At 38.2% G+C, this 19,102-nt stretch overlaps 1 long non-coding RNA gene across 1 annotated transcript; it reads right to left on the minus strand.

The window, feature by feature from the left end:
* Positions 1-697: 697 nt before the first annotated feature.
* On the minus strand, positions 698-17,702 carry LOC141503996 (uncharacterized). The gene is made up of 3 exons (XR_012473174.1): positions 17,433-17,702; positions 3,915-5,594; positions 698-1,177 (listed from the first exon to the last, which is right to left on the minus strand). It is a non-coding gene; the product is annotated as an uncharacterized LOC141503996 (long non-coding RNA).
* Positions 17,703-19,102: the final 1,400 nt, after the last annotated feature.

The raw sequence follows: 19,102 nt of genomic DNA on the forward strand, positions 1-19,102 counted from the left end.
AATATTATCATTTTCTTCAGCATTTTTAAAAAGCCTAAACAATTTACAAAAACAGTAAACTAATACCAGATTTTTAGTGTATATCAATTAATAAGGTATAAAAGTTTAAAATGAAAACTTAGCAGTCAACTGAGGCAATCCAAGATGGTTATAACACTTCCCCAAAAAAGAGTAATTCAAGAGTATGACAAAAGAATTAGTAAATGTGATCATGCCTTCTGGTCAGGTTGACAATTCATCATCATCATTATCATCACTAGTTATGTGGCACTTTAAGCTTTACAAAGCCCTTTACAAAAGTATTTAATTTTATCCTCATAATTACCCTGAGAGGTAAAATTCAATTCAATCTGGAGTCAAGAATACCTAATTTCAAATCTGACCCCAGATATCTAAATAGTTTTGTGACCCTGAACAAGTCACTCAACTACTACCTGCCTCAGTTTTTTCATGTGTAGTATGGGAATAATAATGGCATCTACATCCTAAAGTTATTGTAATGATTAAATAAGTTAATATTCATAAAATCTTTGCAAATCTTGAAGAACTCTAAAAATGCTAACTTTTATTTGTTTATATATTTGTTCAAGAGCCTATTCTAGTTCAAACCCATGCAAGATGCTGAGATGTCAAACCCTATTTGAAAGAGATCCCTATGGACCACATATGGACTCTGAATCACAAATTAGTGGGTTTTTTGGTTGCATTGTATTTTTATTTACTTCATTTAATTTTCCAGTTACATTTTAAACTTCAGTTTGCACTTGGAAGTTTTGTGGGTCACTTATGGTCCACATGGAGCAAGATTGGCAGTTCTACTACAGTTTAGGCTTTTTCTTTTTTTAAATTATTTTTATTTACATGTAACTAAAATATTATTGTTAGAAGAATAAACATAATCCCCCACCACCCCAGAAAAATTAAAAAAAATCTTTATGAGAAATAAAGTGTAAGAAAGAGAAAAAATGTGTTTCAGTCTGTGTTCTGACACCATCAGCTCTGTCTCTGAGGTGGATTGCATTCTTTATCATAAATCCTTTGTAGAAGTTACTTCCATATTTTTCCACAGTTGCTGTTGCTGATTGCAATTCTCACCATCCATTCCTTCCCATTACCAGATATTATATTTTCTCTCTCTTTTCACGCTGTCCTTCTTCAAAAATGTGCTGTGGAGCATCTGAAAGGTGCAGAGGAGAGGACACTTGTATGGGGCTAGAAGGCCCCAAGCCTACATCCCACCCCAGAGGCCCAGCACCCACCCAGCCCTATGGTCCCATAAAGGCCATCCAATCCCACCACCTTAGAAAAAATGAAAAAGAAAATGTGTTTTATACCTCACTGTTCTCTCCCATGATCTACTCTCTCCTCTATCACCTACATCCTCCCCTCCCTTCCCTATGTTCCCTTTCTCCCATCCTGTTTCTCCCCTTTTTTCTTCTAGATTTCTATACCCTATTAAGTATGCATCTTCTTTCCTCTCTGAGCCATTTCTGATGAGAATGAAGGCTCCCTCATTCTCCTGTTCCATACCATTTCAAAAGCTATTTCTTGACTCGTTTACAGAAAATATCTTAATCTATTCTACCTCTCCTTTCTCTTTCTCCCAGTAGATTTCCCTTTCATCCATCAACTCCATTTTTACAATATATTATACCTTCATATTCAGTTCTCTCCTGTGCCTTGCCTACATACACTTGTTCTACCTGCTCTAATAAATGAGAAGAGTCATTTGAATATTATCAGTATCATCTTTCCATGCAGGAATACAAGGAGTTCATCATCATTAAATCCCTCATAATTTACCCTTCTTATCCACTCTCTCTATGCTTCACCTTAGTCCTGTACTTGAAGATCAAATTTTCTGTTCAGTTCTGGTCATTTCCACAGGAACATTTGAAATTCCCCTATTCCATTGAAAGTCCATGTTTTTACCCGGAGGGGGATGTACAGTTTACCTGGGTAGTTGATTCTTGGTTGCATTCCAAGCTCTTTTGCCTTCTGAAATATTATATTCCAAGCCCTACAAGCCCTTAATGGATGCTGCTAAGTCCTGTGTAATCCTGACTGCAGCTCTACAATATTTGAACTCTTTCATTGTGACTGCTTGTAATATTGTCTCTATGACTTGGGAGTTCTGGAACTTGTTTATAATATTCCTGGGTTTTTTTGGATCTCTTTCAGGAGGAGGTCAGTGGATTCTCTCAATTTTTATATTGCCCTCTGTTTCTAGGAGGACAATTTTCCTGTAGAAATTGTTTAAAAAGGAAGTCAAGACTCTTTTCCTGACCATGATTTTCAGGTAGCCCAATAATTTTTAAATTGTCTCTACTGGATCTGTTTTTTACCAGATCAATTTTTTTTCATTTAGATATTTCATATTTTCATCTAGTTTTTCATTTTCTTATATTGTTTTATTGTGTCTTATTCCTCACAAAGTCATTGGCTTCATTTGCTTCCATTCTATATTTGAAGGATTTGTTTTCCTCAGAGAGCTTTCTTATCTCCTTTTTCATCTGGCCAATTCTGCTTTTTATAGCATTCTTCTCCTCATTAACTTTTTTGGATTGATTTATCCATTTGACCTAAACTGGATTTTAACATCTTGTTTTTTCAGTCATCATTTGTTTTATCTCCTTGGCTAAGCTGCTGACTTTGTTTTCAAGTTTTTCCTGCATCTCATTTCTCTTCCCAATTTCTCTTCTACCTCCCTTTCTTGACTTTCAAAATATTTTTGAGCTCTGTCATAGCCTAAGGAGAACCTCTATATTTCTTGGATTCTTTGGACACAGAATTTTAGACATTTTCCATTTTTTGAGTATGTGTTTTATCCTCCATGGGGACAAAATTGTCTATGGTGAGGTACCTTTTTTTCTCTGTTTGCTCATTTCCCCAGCCTGTTTCTGGTTTTGTGGTGTTTCCTGAACTTTTGAGTATTATTGGGATACTCCCACAAGGACTGCAAGGTCTTATGAGAGCCTCTGACTGCTCTCCTGGTCTGTGCTTTGGTCTGTGGATGACCAGAGCCACACCCCTCTGCCCTGGAGCTGTGAGGAAGGTCCCTGCTCTGACAGTAGGGATCTCCATCTCCAAAGTATGACCAGGGTCTGAATATGAATAAAAGCCCTGAGTCCTACCCCAGGGATAGAGGAGAGACCTCAAAAATTTTCCCCCACTCCCTTACTTTCTGTGGATGGAGTGCTCTGGAAGCAGCAACCGGGTAACCCACAATTTAGTTTTATTTTTTTAATTTATATTTATTTTTATTAAAGATAGTATTTGAGTTTTACATTTTCCCCCAATATTACTTCCCTCCCTGCTTCCCCCCCCCTACAGAATGCACTCTGTCAGTCTTTACTTTGTTTCCATGTTGTACCTTCATCCAAATTGGGTGTGATGAGAGAGAAATCATATCCTTAAAGAGAATTCTAAGAGGTAACAAGATCAGACAATAAGCTATCTGTTTTTTTTTTCTAAATTAAAGGGAATAGTTGTATTTTGTTCAAACTCCACAGCTCCTTATCTGGATACCGATGGTACTCTCCTTTGCAGATAGCCCAAAATTGTTCCCGATTGTTGCACTGATGGAATGAGCAAGTCCTTCAAGCTTGAACATCACTCCCATGTTGCTTTTAGAGTGTACAGTGTTCTTCTGGTTCTGCTCATCTCACTCTGCATCAGTTCATGCAAATCACAATTTAGTTTTAAATCCCTCCCAATAAAAAAAAGGGGGCAGCTAGGTGGCACAGCTGATAGAGCACCAACCCTGGAGTCAGGAGTACCTGGGTTCAAATCTGACCTCAGACACATACTAATTACCTAGCCTTGTGGCCTTGGGCAAGGCACTTAACCCCATTGCCTTGAAAAATCTAAAAAAAAAATCCCTTCCATTAAAAAGAATGGATGAAAAATTTTACCTTTCATACCAGTCCATTGTTTGTAGCGATGAGACTTGAAGCATGTTTTGCTTTCTTTCACCCTCTACTACTGGTAGATGGAAAAAACAACCAACTGGAATCAATTATCTGCTCCTGAGGAGTCTTTTTACCACCTGAGAAGTCACCTTTGCCCTAGAACTGAAACCTGCGCAGATGATAATGCTAGGAAGAAGACAGGAATTAGCAGACCTGGCCAGCACAAATATAAATTATATCAAATTACTTACTGTTTTAGGGAGGGAGGAGATGGGGGAAAAATTACAAAATTTGGAAACCAACATTTTTTAAAACGTTAATGTTGAAAATTGTCTTTAAAAATAATTGGTAAAAACAAAATATTATATACAAATATCTATTTCCTTCCTTCTTTCCTTCTTTTTTCCTGTCTCCCTTCCTTCTTTCTTTCCTTCCTCCTTTCTTTTTTTGAGCTATGCTAATACTTAGAATGAACACAACCTATGTGTAAATAATAGTATAAAGTATTCATATAGCACTATTTCTATAGAAATTTCTATAGCTGCACAACCATTTCCTTCTCCTCTTAGAGTGATTTGTAAGCCACTTTACAAAGTTCCCAAAATCCAGGAAGAAAGCATGGAATCTTTCCCAGATATGTGTAAGGATAAAAATCTTCTCTCCTAGAACTTCTCAATCCCTCCCTTCTCTTAAAATCTTCTAACTTCTTCCCAAACCACAGCTTTTTCTCTTTATGAATCCCCCTCCCTTCCCTTAACTCTACACAAGATACACAGCTACCACCAGCTCAGTGAGGGAAGGGCTGATTGTCAAGTGGGGGCCACTGCACACTACTTCCTTCTCCCCCACCTTCTGAAACTCCTGGGCCCAACTCCCAGCCATCCCTCTTTTAAAACTTAAGCTGGATCCTCAGACCCTAAAAGAGACATGTACACAAGACAGGACATAATAAATACACACACTCCCATGGGAACATTCAAACTCACTCACACAGCATTGGATCCAATTGGCTTCCTTAATTTAGAAAGCATTTCTTTTTCTCCTCTCTCCAGACTTTCCCTTTCCTCTTGGGCCCTGCTTTTAGCCTCCTCTCTAGGAGCAGCCAGAGGATCCCACCTATGCTTTTTTTTTAAATCTTTTTTAACTTGCTTAGACATAATTTAGCACCCCTAATTATCCAGCATGCTGCATATTCCACCTCCTCTTTATTTAAAGGTAGCTTATGGTTCACTGTTCATCAGACCCAAGCCTTGGCCACTAGACAGACTTGTCTTTGGATGGGGATTTGTGGCCATTCAGAATAGCAATATCTGATGAACTTGCTTTTCTCTTGACCCTGGACAGCATTCTCGCTGTAACAGCTAGCTCATTTCCTACCCAAAGGCCTCTGCTTGGGTATTGGATGGGGGGTGGGTCTCTTCCTCCTCTTCCTGAGGCACCTTTTCAACCCCTGGCTTTCCTGTAATTGTCTAGAATCAGCCTTGAAAGATAAAAACAGAAGTTTCCCTACCTTTCTGGGTTGTTTCCACAATTTTCCATCACTCTCAATGGCAGGGTTTCAGGTCCATTCAGAGATCCACTCGAGGGAACCCAAGAAAAGAAACGAGGATCTGGCTTGAAATCAAGCTATGAGGCCTCCTTCCCCCGGTCTCTTCTGGGGCTTCCTTGAGGTGTTCTGCAGATCTGGGACAAGCCCCCAAATTGTTATAAATTAATGAAAAGAAAAACCTGCTAGAGTTAGAGAAAATTGTGCATTTTATTCATGAACCTTGCAAGATACACTTCACTCCTAGGTGTGGGCACCTCTTAGTCTCAGGAGTCAGGTAATTTATTGTCCTCAGAAACTCTTTCCCCTCCCTCTTGGATGTTTATAGGCTCTCAAAGTTTGAGTTACAATCTAAAAGGTCCACCCATTCCATGATATGCCGCTAATATGACCCCCCCCCACATCATCCAATGCATGATATACTAAAGAACACCAATAGTCACAGGGGGTGTGTGAGTTAATATTCAATTACCTAATTACACAAACTCAGTAGCATTAGGTCAAGATCTCTAGGTCACTCTTGATCTTTTGGGTTTTGTATCCCTGGAATGGAATTTGGAAGACTCTTCCAGTCTTGTGATTGGCTGGGTCTTTCCCTCTTTGTAATGGATCCCCTAAGGCCTCCCCTCCACACCCTGTGAAGACCATCACCCTATATTTCCTACAACTTCCCCTTTTGTAATGAATTCCCTAAGGATCCCCTGCACACCCTGTGAAGACTAACAACCTACATTTCTCACATGTCTTCCTTAAGTCTCTGGTGCTGCTGGGTGGCTCAGGGGATAGAACACTGGCCCTGGAGTCAAGAGTTGCTGAGTTCAGAAAGCTCAAACACTTATTATTATCTAGCTTTGTGGCCTTGGGTAAGCCACTTAACCCCATTGCCTTGCAAAAACAAAAAACAACCTAAAGTCTCCCCACTCTAATTCACCCTCTATTGGGTCAGTAGATTGTTTTCCTAAACTTTGGATCCTATCATGTCACCCCCCCCACCCCCAATACATTTCAGTGCCTCCGTATGACCTTCAATATCAGTTGTAAAATATTCTCTTTAGAGGTCAAATAACTTCACAACTTGACTTTCTGCATTTCCAATCTTATTATGCCTTGTACTACTACTGTTTGCCCATTAATTCTGGGATGCATTGAAATTCTCCTCCTTGCTGTAACTGGAATATGATGACATCTCCCAACTAATGCTTTTTCACTGATTTATGGCCAGTACTGTTCTGATCTACCTTCTCAGGTTTCATAGGACAGAGAGAGATCACGTCCTTGGAGTCCAGACCATTTGAATTCCCATTCTGATGCACACTTTGACAAGCCTTGTTATTAGATTACCCAGTAGATGACAGAAAAAGAAAAAAAGAAATCCCCCTGGAAATGTGTGTGACATCCTGAGAGTTGGGGAAAAGCTAGCTGTGAAGAAGAGAAGAGAAAGGGGGACATCTAGCAATGAGGGTTTGGGGAAATGTGTGAAGTGACATAGTCATGTCACTAAAGCATAGAACACTGTCCTGAAGAGTCAAGGACCCTGATTTCAAATTCTGCTTCAAAACATGCTTACTAGCTTTGTGAGATTGGGAGAGAACTGGAAATTGTCTAAGCTGCTTGGGTCTTTAAATGATAGAGTTGGACTCAGTAGCCCTCAGGGTTCACTGTGGCTCTAAATTTCTGATAATATCAACTATAGAGACCCTCAGTTATTTTAGGCTCATTGTGAAAATCAGATCCAAAGTTTCTAAGTATCACAAAGAGATAAAGTAAAAGCTTTCTATGGAAAGCAACGTTTCTGAGGGGCCTATCTTGGAAGGAAGGATGAGCTAAATTCAGATCTTAATTCACATTCTCAATAAATGTTTAACCTTGGGGAATTCTCACACAGTGTGTCAAACTGTTTCCTATGATATAATATTATAATACAAGCAAGTTGGACTCAGTGGGCCCCAGGTTTCCTGCCAACTGTAAATCTGTCATCCTATTAATGATGGGAAGAAAAAAACAAAACACCCCCTATTATTTGGTGGAAATGAGAGAAAGGGAAGACAAAAACTTTTGAGGAGGGAAAGAGTGATGGAGATATATGTATATAGATAGATAGATAGAAAGATAGATAGATAGATAGATATAGATATATCTTATATCTATATCTATCTATCTATATATATATATATATACAGAGAGAGAGAAAGAGAGAGAGAGAGAGAGAGAGAGAGAGAGAGAGAGAGAGAGAGAGAGAGAGAGAACAGACAGGGATAAAAGTAGTGAGAAATATAAGATTAAAAGGAGAGCCAGTCAGTGAGATATGAAAAATCTAAGATCTGAAAAACCAAAGGAAGAGAGACACAGAGAGACAGAAATAAAAGAGCCACATGATAAGGTGCAATAGAGAGAGGGAAGAGACAATTATGGAGGGCAATGAATTAAGAGAACCCAAGTGAGATGGACATGCATAGGGTAGGAACCACTTGGCCACTGTAGAACAAGGCAGCTTTGTGTTCTAGTGATTAGAGCAGTCTTTTTGGAGTTGACTCCCTGAAATTAAACCCCAACACAGCTTCTGATAATACAGCTATTCCAACTCTGGAGAAATCACTTAAACATTGCCTGCCTTCCTTTTCTCTTTAGCAAATGTATTGGGTGGGATTTGATGGGGCCTGTTGAGAATCCCTTTGAATTCCAGAAAGAAAAAAGCTGTCCCCTGGGATTAAACTCTATTAGAAAGTTATACAAAAGCAGGTACATGGGATAAGGAATCCACAGGAAATGAAAGTATTTGCAGTGGATGGACTATTTAAAGCAAAATAACCTGTTCCTCTAGTAGACTCTTTTAGTAAGTCACAATGACCTGAGTCCAAATGCTAGTAAATGTTCTGAATATTTAGGGCTCAGAAATTCAGAGTGAGTGCCTAAGCTTCTCTGTTCTGTTAAACTATAATAGAATTGAACTCAATGCTCTCTAGTGTTAAATCCACCTCTAAATGTAACACAATTGTCATGAAAGGATAAAAAAGACAACTTATTTATAGGTGAAAATTAGAATAAGAAGAAAAACTTTGAGGACAAGACAGAAAGGAAGAGGAGGAGAGTAAAGAAAATCACATATTAACGAGTAATAGAGTGATGGAAGGGCTCATTATACAGGAAATTGAGGAAGAATGAAGAGATAACAAATGAGGGAGGGATGTAAATGGAAGGGAAATCTATCAATTTCAGAGTAAGCCAAGCAGGTGTCCCTTTAGAATTCTATGCTTGGAACTGATTACTTGATTTTAAATCCTACATTAACTGCAGATGAAGCTTGGATATTTTGGAGAATTCTCTTATCCCTTGCTAGTCTTACTTTTTTAAAAATTAAAATCATTGGGCTCCTCTTGGTGGTGTCTAACAGTGTTGAAGTTCAATGTATTGAATTCCAGAGAAAGAAATGGTTGGCTACTTGGGATTAAGCTTCTAATATATATATATATATATATATATATATATATATATATATATATATATATATATATATATATATATATATACAGAGAGAGAGAGAGAGAATTAGGCATATTGAGTTTGAGAAGGTGAAAGAAGGATGCATCCAAAGGAAATAGAAGTGGGTAAAATGAGAGGAACATTTAGAGGATAACAACTAGGTCTCCTAGTGGTCTGTTCTTGGATGTCAGAACCACTTGAGTTCAAGTCCTAGTTAACATTCTGAATATTGAATACTGAGTAATTCAGCTAGAGCATCTATGCTTTTCTCTTATTTTTAATATAGTAGAATTGGAATTAATGGTTTCTGAGGTTAATTCTATCTCTAAATGTATGAACATAGTCTTGAAAGGGGATAAAGGAAAAAGCTCTTATTTATGGGTGATAATTAAAAAAAGATAAAATTATTCTGAGGGGGTGATGGAGAGGTGAAGATGAGAGAGGAAGGGAAAGTCATATACAGAAAGACAGAAAGATATAGCAATAACAACAGAGATTGGCAATGGAATATTAAGTGAAACTTAGAGAGTTATGAAATTAAGAAATAGAAGAGAGATAGTAAAAGAGAGAAAAAGCACGTATTAATAATCAAGGGATTGATGGAAGAGCCCAATATGGAGGAAAATGAGAAAGAAATAAGTGACTGCAGATGAGGGAGAGATAATATCAGAGAGGTTCAGAGAGAGAGAAAAAGAGAATCAGATGTAAAGATGAGAGACAGAGCAAAGCAGAGCAAAAAGAAAGGAAAGCAATTGATAAAGAACAAAGGAATGTGGGAAGAGATTATTTTGGAGTGATCAACTGCAAAGGTAGATTTAAAGTTCTAAAGAGAGAACCACTGGGAAAGGTAACGTAAATCAGCTAGGTTTAAATAATGGTTAAACCATTATTCTTGAAGAGGAATGAAGTTTCAATTCTAGATTAAGAGGAAACAAACTATATTACTCTGTAGAAATCCTTTATCCTCTAGCAGCCTTAGTTTTTATCTCATTCAGTTTATTGTGCTGGATCAGCAGTTATCTAATGAATCTCCAGCTTTATGAACCTCTTCTTTTCAGACATCCAAAAGGATGCCAACTTGGAATTAACCTTACAATAGAGAGAGAAAGTTCAGGGGAACCAAACCTTGAGGGTGAGAAGGAGACAGAGGTAAGTGACCACTGGACACTTGTAGGGTAGACGGATGGAAATATGTAAAACAACTAGATATCCCTGTGGACCCATCTTGGAAGTCTGACTGAGCTCAAACCCTAGTTAACATTCTTAATAAGTAAGCAATTCAGTTAGAATGTGAACTTCTGGCCTACTAATTGGCAATAGAGTTGGATTCAGTGACCCCCAAAGTTTCTTCTAGCTCTAAATTTCTGATTGAATTGATGATAGGGATCAAAAGAAAAGTTCAGTTATCATTGATTTTTAATTAGAAGAAGGATATGAAGAATGCATAAGACAGAAGGATTGAGAGAGGAACATAGAAAGAGGCAAAGGAAGAACCAGAATGAGAGAGATAGAGACAGATGGATAAATAAAGATAAAGGTAGAGAGTGGCTGTTAGTTAAAAGAGAAAACCACAGAAAGATACATCAATAGAGACAGACAGATACTCACTCTCACAGAACAGCAAGAGACTGAGCAAATGCAATAGAGAAAACCTATTATGGAGGAAGCTAAGGAATACAGATAAGGGACCAAAGGAAGTGATAGATAGTAAATGAGATATTTAGAAAGACACATAGAGAAAGTTATGTGATAATGGGAAATAATGTGAGGGAAGAGATTAGTAATCTAAAAAACTGTGGAATAGGTTTGAGACCATAGAATGTGCATAAGTGTTAAGAATAATGAACACCAATAATTGTAAGGTAAGCCAGCTTGCTGTCCTAGTGTTTAGAACATACCAACTCTTAGATTTTATATCCCAACAACCACTGCTGACTCTTTTTACATTAGAAAAGTCATTTAAACTGCATTAGTCTCAGTTTTGTTCTTTAGCAAAATCAAGGACCTGGATGTAATGATTTCTAATGTTGTTAAACCTATTTGAACTTCTTGGTATCAAGAACTCCAAAGAATTTCTTTGTGAACTTGGGTTGGCAAAAGAGAATTAAAATGAGAGGAAATGGGGCATCAAAGTTGGGAGGGGGTGGGAAGTATGTGTGTATCAAAAAACTATATCAGGTAGTGAACTGATCTTTGAAATCTCGGGGACCTGAATTCAAATCTTACTTTACATTGGTTATAATCATTTGAAGCTGGACAACTCACTAAGAGTGGGAAAGCTTCTTTTTGTTATCATTAAATGCAATTTAGTCCAGTGATCCTTACACTTTTTTAGTGTTTTCAATCTATGGTCTTATCAGTGATAAATAGAAAAGGCCACTCTCCTTACAAAGCAAATAAAAGATAAGGAAAAAAAAAGAGATTTTGAGAAAAATGTAGTGACAGGGACTGGGATTGTGAAATAGAGATGGAGCTGGATTGAGAGAAAAAAGAAAGGGAGAGAAAGAAAGATATAGTGATAAAATCAGAGAGAGACAGTGATTGGAAAACTAGAGCCAGAGATAGCAAGACAGACATACAGTGACCATGTCAAATATAGAAAAAAGAAAAAGAGAAGGCTTTTGTAATGAACGAAGGAAGGAGGGAAGAGCCTATTATGAAGGACAGTGAGCAATAGAGCAAAGAGACCACAGGCAAGGGAAAAGACCTCTAACAAATGTAGGGCAAGCCCTGTAGGTGTCACTGTGTTTAGAGTATTATACTTGGAGGTGATTTTGGAAATCTCAGCTGCTGACAAACTTTGTACTTCTGGAGAAGTCACTTAACCACTGACAGCCTCAGTTCTCTCATTAGTAAATTTATGGGACTGGATGTGAGGTTGTCTAAAGACCCTCCATCTCCACAGTCCTCTAGAGCCAGAGATAAAATAGGATGTCCACTTGGGATTAAACTTGAATACCTACTGAGTTGGATTGTGTTCGAGGGAATCAAGCACCGAAGATGAAGAGATAGAAGGAAATTTACGTAGAAAGTAGTATGCAGAAAGTGTCTGCAGTAATAAGAGTCTGTAGACCAAAATATCTAGGTCTCCTAGAGAACTAATCTTAGAAGACAGAATGAGCTGAGTTCAAATCCTAGTTAAGCAATTGACTGAGGAAATTTACTTGGAGTGTTCAGCCCTTGGTCTTCTATTATAGTACACTGTTGGACTCAGTGGCCCCTAGGGATCCTTCAAACTTTAAATATATGCACTTAGTCATGATAAGGTAAAACTAAAAGACCAATCATTATTGGATGGGATATAGAATAAGAACAAAAAGATTGCAAAAGGAAACTAGGAAAAAACAATGGAAGGAAAGGGAGATTTTGAGAGCCAATATGAGAGAGAAAAATAAAGAGATTGAGATAAAGATAAAGAGTTCAGAGAGTAGCAGAGAGTTGGGAAGAGAAACAGACATAGAGATAGAAAGAGATGGACAGATGAAGAGATAGAGATAGAAAGAGAGGGAGAGGGAGAGGGAGAGGGAGAGGGAGAGGGAGAGGGAGATCACTCCAGTTCTTAATAGACAAAGAAATGAGTGAAGACACCATTTTGCAGTTGACTATTGAATTTTAAATCCCACATCACCTGCTCAGTGCCTAGAAGGCACTTGACCACTGTCAGTCTCAGGTTTTGTTTGTTTGTTTGTTTTAAGGGCCTAGACTTGAAGATGTTTAATGAAACCAAAAATTTATAATACTTTGGATACCAGAGAGAATGTAGAAAGCTTTTGTAGACTTTCCGCGAGAGTAGAAAATATGAGAGAGGGAATAGAGCAAATAGAGCATAAAATAGAATAGAGAGACAGAGAAGGGGCACCTTCTTCCTAGGAAGACAGCTATGAAGGTTCTGTGTGTAACACAGCTATGTCCCTCAGTTGTCTGATCTTGGGGAACTGAATACTAGGTCATATTTTTTTATGATAGAAACTGGGCAATTCAGTTTTTAAGCCCCTGTATCTTCTGTTATAATTAGCTGAAGTAGACACAATGGATACTGTTGTTATGTCTTGCTCATGAGCTATGATCATGATAGAAAAGGCTCTTACTTTTGGAAGGGGAATGAGGGCAAGGAACAAAGCATTTGCACAGAATACACAGAAAGGGAGAGCAGAAACAAGCTGGTACTGGATAAAGAGAGACAGAGCAGCAAAGAGAAATATAGTGGCACAATTGGAGACAGACCCAGAGGGAAACAGAAAAGTGGAGACAGAGACAGCAAAAGAGGCAGAGAGACAAGGATAAAGTGAAAGGCTAAGAGAAAAAAGAGAAAGAAAAGCCCCTACATGGAGTTGATTTTTTGGTCTTTAAATCCACCATAGCCATTGACTTGCTATGTTCCTCTGGAGAAATCTCTTAACTGGTCAGCTTTAGTTTCCCCTTCATTAAATTTATTCAGCTGATATCTTGATGTCAGTTCTCTGATTATCTAGTTACCAGAGAGAGAAAAGTTTATTTATTTGTTATGAAGCTTGAAATAGTGAGATAGAGTTAATTACAGAGAACCTAGCAATGACCATGAGAAGGAGACAGCAGAAGCATCCACAGGCAATCGAAGTATTCAGTGTGGCAAAGTGCAAAGTCAAACAGCCAGGTCTCCAGTGGCCTGTTCTTTGAGGACAGAATGAACAGAATTCAAATGCTAGTCACCATTAAGGATCAATGTTTGACCCTGGAAAATTCAGTTCAGATGCCCAAGCCTCCTTTCCCTTTTGTCTTAAAATAGGGTTGGATAAAATGATGTCAAGGGTTTCTTCTAACTACAAAGCTATGATTATAGTTATGGTCAGAAAAAAAACAGTTATTATTGGATGAGAATTACAATAAGGAGGAAAAGGTTTTGAGGAGACAGAGGGAAGCAGAGGGGGAGGGAGACTGAAGAAGGTGGAGGGAAACAGAAACAGAGAAACTACATGCTGACACAGACAGACACAGACTTACACAAACACAGGCACAAACTATCAGAGACAGAAACACAGAGAGATATACAAAGAGACAGAAACAGATAGAAAAGAGAACCATAGAGAGAAAGAGAACCACTTGATAATGGGCAAAGGAATCAAGAAAGATACCCTTTTGGAGGACAGTTTGCAATTGAACACATAAATGAAAAGATATAAAAGAGTTCTGTTCATTCTGTCCTCAAAGAACAGGCCACTGGAGACCTGGCTGTTTGACTCTACACTTTCCCACACTGCACATAACCCTTGGGAAATGAAGACCAAACCAGTTACAAGTTCTAGTGCTCAGACCATTATACTTGGGAGTGACTGACTTAAGTTGCACCTAAGGGGCAGACAAGCTATCTTATTCGGTAGAAGTCCCTTAACCACTGTCAGCCTCTGTTTTTATCTCCTTTACTTTATGGGTTTGGATTTTGTAGTATCTAAGGACTCTCCAGATCTATGAGCCTCTACATTCCAGTGAGGGTAAGAATGTCCACTTGTGATTAGTCTTGGAATATAGAGAGACAGGGAGAGTCAGTCATTCAGGATGAGACTACAGGGTGTCCACAGAAAACAGACTCGTGAGGATTAAGGGGAATATATAGAGCAAAACAGATAGATATTCTAATGGCCTCCTCTTGGGAGTTGGAATGACATGGGTTCAAATGCTAATTTATATACAAGAAAATATTTTGGCCCTTTGTAATTCAGTTATCCATTCCAAGTCTCATTCTGCTGTGCTAATATAATAAAATTATACCCAATGGCCTCTAGGGTTCCTTCTAGCTGTAAAACTATGATCATAGTCAATATAGTGGGAAAAGAAAAAAAAGCACTTGCTTATTGGTGGAAGTTAGAATAAGCAGAAAAGTGAGGAGGTGATGCTAGAAGGAGAGAGACACAAATAGAGAAATAGAAGGAAAGAGACAGAGCTAGGAGGCAGAGATCTAGAGAAAACAACTGAAAAAGGAAACCCCAGGTGAGCGAGAGATTGAAAGGTAAAGGAACCCTGGGGAAGAAAATCTAGCATGAAGGAAAGACACTTGATCTGGGAATCAAGATATTGGGTGAAAATCCTGATGCTCAGTGACTGTTTTTCTGATCATTCATGTAATCTCTCTCAATCTCAGAGTCCTCCCCTGAAAACTATGACACTGGTCTTGATGGTTTCTTCAATTCCTCCAGTTCTTCAAGTTTATGGATGAGGTGGGGAGAAAGGAAAGTTCACATGAGATTGTAGTGAGAATGGAGCATTCAATTTAGAGAAAATTGTTCAATGAGGAAGAGAGAAGTATAGAGGAAAGTAACTACCATTGTGGGTCATTTGTGAGACTGAGGCAATGAAATCTCCATATTTATATTCTTGGAGTCAATATAGCCTCAGTTCTAATCCTTCTTCACACATATTGATACTATTCTATTTGTGTGGCCTTGGACAAATCATTAAAGGGACTAAATCTTTTTTTCTTCTGCCCTAAAATGAAAGACTTGGACTCAGTAAACCCTGATGTTTCTTCCAACTCTGAGTCCAATTTGACCTGCAGTGATTTTAGAGGGTGAGGTATGTAATAAAAAGGGGGAAAGAGTTAGAAAGGGAACTTGGAACTTTAAACCTGGGAGGTGTCTGAGAAGCAACTCAGGGTCATTTGACAGTCTTCTGGTTGGAGTGAGAATTATAAGAGTTCTCATATGAATTTAAAGAGTGCAAAGTTGTTTTTTCGTAGGCAAGTCTCTTCATTGTCACAGTCAGTTTTCTTTTCTGTCAACTGCTGAGGTTGAACTTGATGGTCTCCTGTTTTCCTCAAAGCTTTATAGTGATGCAAAGGTCAAAGGGAAAGAAGGCCCTGGGCACCTGTTGTTACATGTGTGTGCTGGTTTTAGGAACCACAATCATTTTGCCACATCTTGATGGCCTAAAAAAGTAGAAATGCCAAACATTTCTACTGGCTTAATATTATAAAATCCCCAACTCATCTACAAGGATATAGTCAAAGTCTTATTCACTGTTGTAACAAACCCTTACTGTTTCTGGGTCAGAGACCATGCATGATTGTCCAAAATAATTTTTTCTCAATTTTAATTTCTCAATTTAATAAATTCTTTCTCAATTATCATTTCCCCTTGTCTCCTACCCTTGCATAGAGAAAGTATAAGTCATCATTCATTAATCACCTTATTACATGTCTGCCATCATGCTAAGCACTGGAGATGTAAGGACAGGTCTAAGGTAGTCTCTGCTCTCAAGGAGCTCCTAGTCTCATGGTAAAGACAACATGCCAATGATTATGATCAAACCAGATATATATGCATGAAATAAGAAGGTATTAGAATTAATAGGGACTGGGCAAAAGACTTTTTGTAGGAGTTAAAATTTCAGCTACTACTTGAAGGAAATGAAGGAATCTTTGATAATAATGAACTTGATAAGAATGGACTGTGGCAGGAAGTAACAATGATAAATCAGAAGATGAAGCATCTTGTTCTAGGAATAAGGAGGAGGCCAATGTCACTGGATCACAGCATTTATGGATAGGAGAATGTAAGGTGAAAGAAGATTGGAAAGGTGGCTGATTAGAAAGGACTTTGAGTGCCAACTATAGGGATTTTTTTTCTAGTTTTTTTAGGCTTTTTGCAAGGTATTGGGGTTAAGTGACTTGCCCAGGGACATATTACTAGGTAATTATTAAGTGTCTGAGGCTGGATTTGAATTCAGGTCCTTCTGCCTCCATGGCCAGTGCTCTATCCATTGCACCACCTATCTGCCCCTAATCAGAGGGTTTTTATTTCATCCTGGAGACTCTAGAAGTTATTAAATAGTAGGATTCCATGGTTGGACTTGATCATTTGGCCAGCTGAATGGAGGATGGAGTGGAGTAGGTTGAGAATGGAGCAGAAAGAGCAACAAATAGGCTCTTTCAATTGTCCTGGTATGAGATGATGAAGAACTACCACAAAACCTACTACTATCAGAGGACAGAGTTGTCATATGTGAAAAATATGAAGATAATAAAATGAACATGCCTTAACAATACACGATAAATCCTTTGGTTTTCCTTCTAAATGCCTCCCACCCCTTTACCCCATTGGCTCAATTCCTTTGATCTTTCTCCCTGTCCCTCTCTTGTGAAATACCTGTAAAATGTTCCTTAATGCCTTTGTATCCTAAGTGTCTGAAAGGCTTTAAAACACAAATTAGTTCCTTAAAAAGCTATCATTGCTATGCATGCACAGTAGCATTCTATAGTAAGCTGATAATAGGCTAAATCAGGTGGAAAATTTTAAGGATGGCCTTAAACCTATGAGTGAGTTGGGGGCTTGTTTGATTAATGAGTTTGGTTTCAATTTGCTCCTACAAAATGACACGTTCACATCAACAAAACTAAAAAGTATATTTAATAAAGTGATTATAAAACAGGTAGAAATAAATCAGCAAAAGTAACCAATAAGTCCAAATATAGTAAAAAGAAGAGCAAAGCCTACATAAACATAAACATTAAGAGAAAACATTACCGATTTGGGGGAGCTTCAACATCTGAATAATCAGCTGCTGGGGTGTCCTGGGGTACAGCCTCCAGAGTCCTGATAGGGAAGGTCCCAGGCAGAGCATCCTCTCCATGGGTGAGACTCCAATTAGGCTAAGGTCTAATTAGATCCTATACAGCTTGAGAACAAAGAAAACTTCTTTCCAATTTTTTTGTGGAATAAAACCAAATTTTCCAGGTTCTCTGAGGAGGGAGCCACCCCTCCCTGAACCTTATAAATTATGGTGTTTAGATACAGTAGTGGCTAGTTCCTGAAGAGATAGGCAGTGTTAATCAAGTACAGCCTTGAGAGTATGAGCAGGACCAGTCAAGGTTGTTCAGCAGTTCTTTTAAATGTTCAAGTTGCTTTAAATATGTGCATAAGATCAGTCCTGCTCATCTCCCCTTCCTTTATATCAGGGGTGAATTGGGAGTCAGTAATTCTTTATATACCAAAGGTGAATTGGGGGTCATTACTTTTCTGTAGCTAAACTATAAAGCCTTACCATAGAAAATCTTATATCTTAGGCATTAACCATACAAGGTTTTTACCTCAAAACCTATGAAGACTTTCTGTGGTGGAATGGGCAGATGAGGTGATTTGTTCCAATGACTATGAAGTGAGCTGGAGAGGATGGTGTTGGAGTAATTAGAGCTTGGTCAGACATCAGAGTTGCCAAAATCGCCCCCTTCCTCCTAGGGCATAACCAGTTGTCCTGAAGTCTTTTGCCCCTGGACTTTGATAACTCTGGAAGAGATAAGGAAGATGACAAATTTCCGAACTCAGTCACACTTAGATTTGGTTCATTTGCCAATCAATATATCATCCATCATTAAGTATTTTATTCCATCATCATGCTGCCATTGGTCCTCTTTGAAAACAGTTGATGAACAATAAAAACAATACAAACTAACATTGCTTTAAAGCTTAAGCATGCCATCTTTTTTCTAAAGCCCCTGGTTTTTATCTTGTCTTTCAACCAAGAGATTAAGAGAATGATTAATAATTTAGGTTTAGAAGGATGATTTGTCATTTTTGCTGAGTTGATAAAGAGATGGGACATTTGGGCCTATTGGAATGCATATATGGTAATATTTTACCTATATTTCTAGCCTCCCATAGACCTATTTCCTTCTCTGCCTCCTTAGTGCTATTTCCTTCTCTGCCTCCTTGGGTACTAAGAGTCATTTTATCTAAATGTCTTTGTTCCAAAGGAGACCAGAGTGAAACACATAGAAAGGGTGATTCTGCAGGGTATTTTGTTTGTTTGTTTTATCTTTGCAGAAAGAATAGTTCTGTGCTAAGGCATTGTCTTATTTATAATCATTGACCAAAGCTAGGACTATCTATAATGGTAACCATACCTACTTTGCAAGATTTCTCTTAGGAATGGTAGAAAGCAAGATCTGAATGTGGTAAATTCACCCTTCAATGGGAGGCAATATTCATTTGCCTGGTCATCAAAAGAGCTGGGTCCAAGATTGAAGACAGAACCTTGAGCTCCATGACATCAAGGAAAATCTTTCATTCCACCATGAACTTAATAGAAGGCATCTGGTTAGGTTGCAAATTTGTTTGAATAGAGATGGCCAGTGATTTTGTGAGAGAATGTACAAGCCCAAATCAGTCATCAGATAAAAGGCTTGTAAAGGCCTGAA

Source organism: Macrotis lagotis, unplaced genomic scaffold (genome assembly GCF_037893015.1).
Source record: "Macrotis lagotis isolate mMagLag1 unplaced genomic scaffold, bilby.v1.9.chrom.fasta BILBYCTG006, whole genome shotgun sequence".
In the NCBI taxonomy this organism is placed as follows: Eukaryota; Metazoa; Chordata; class Mammalia; order Peramelemorphia; family Peramelidae; genus Macrotis; species Macrotis lagotis.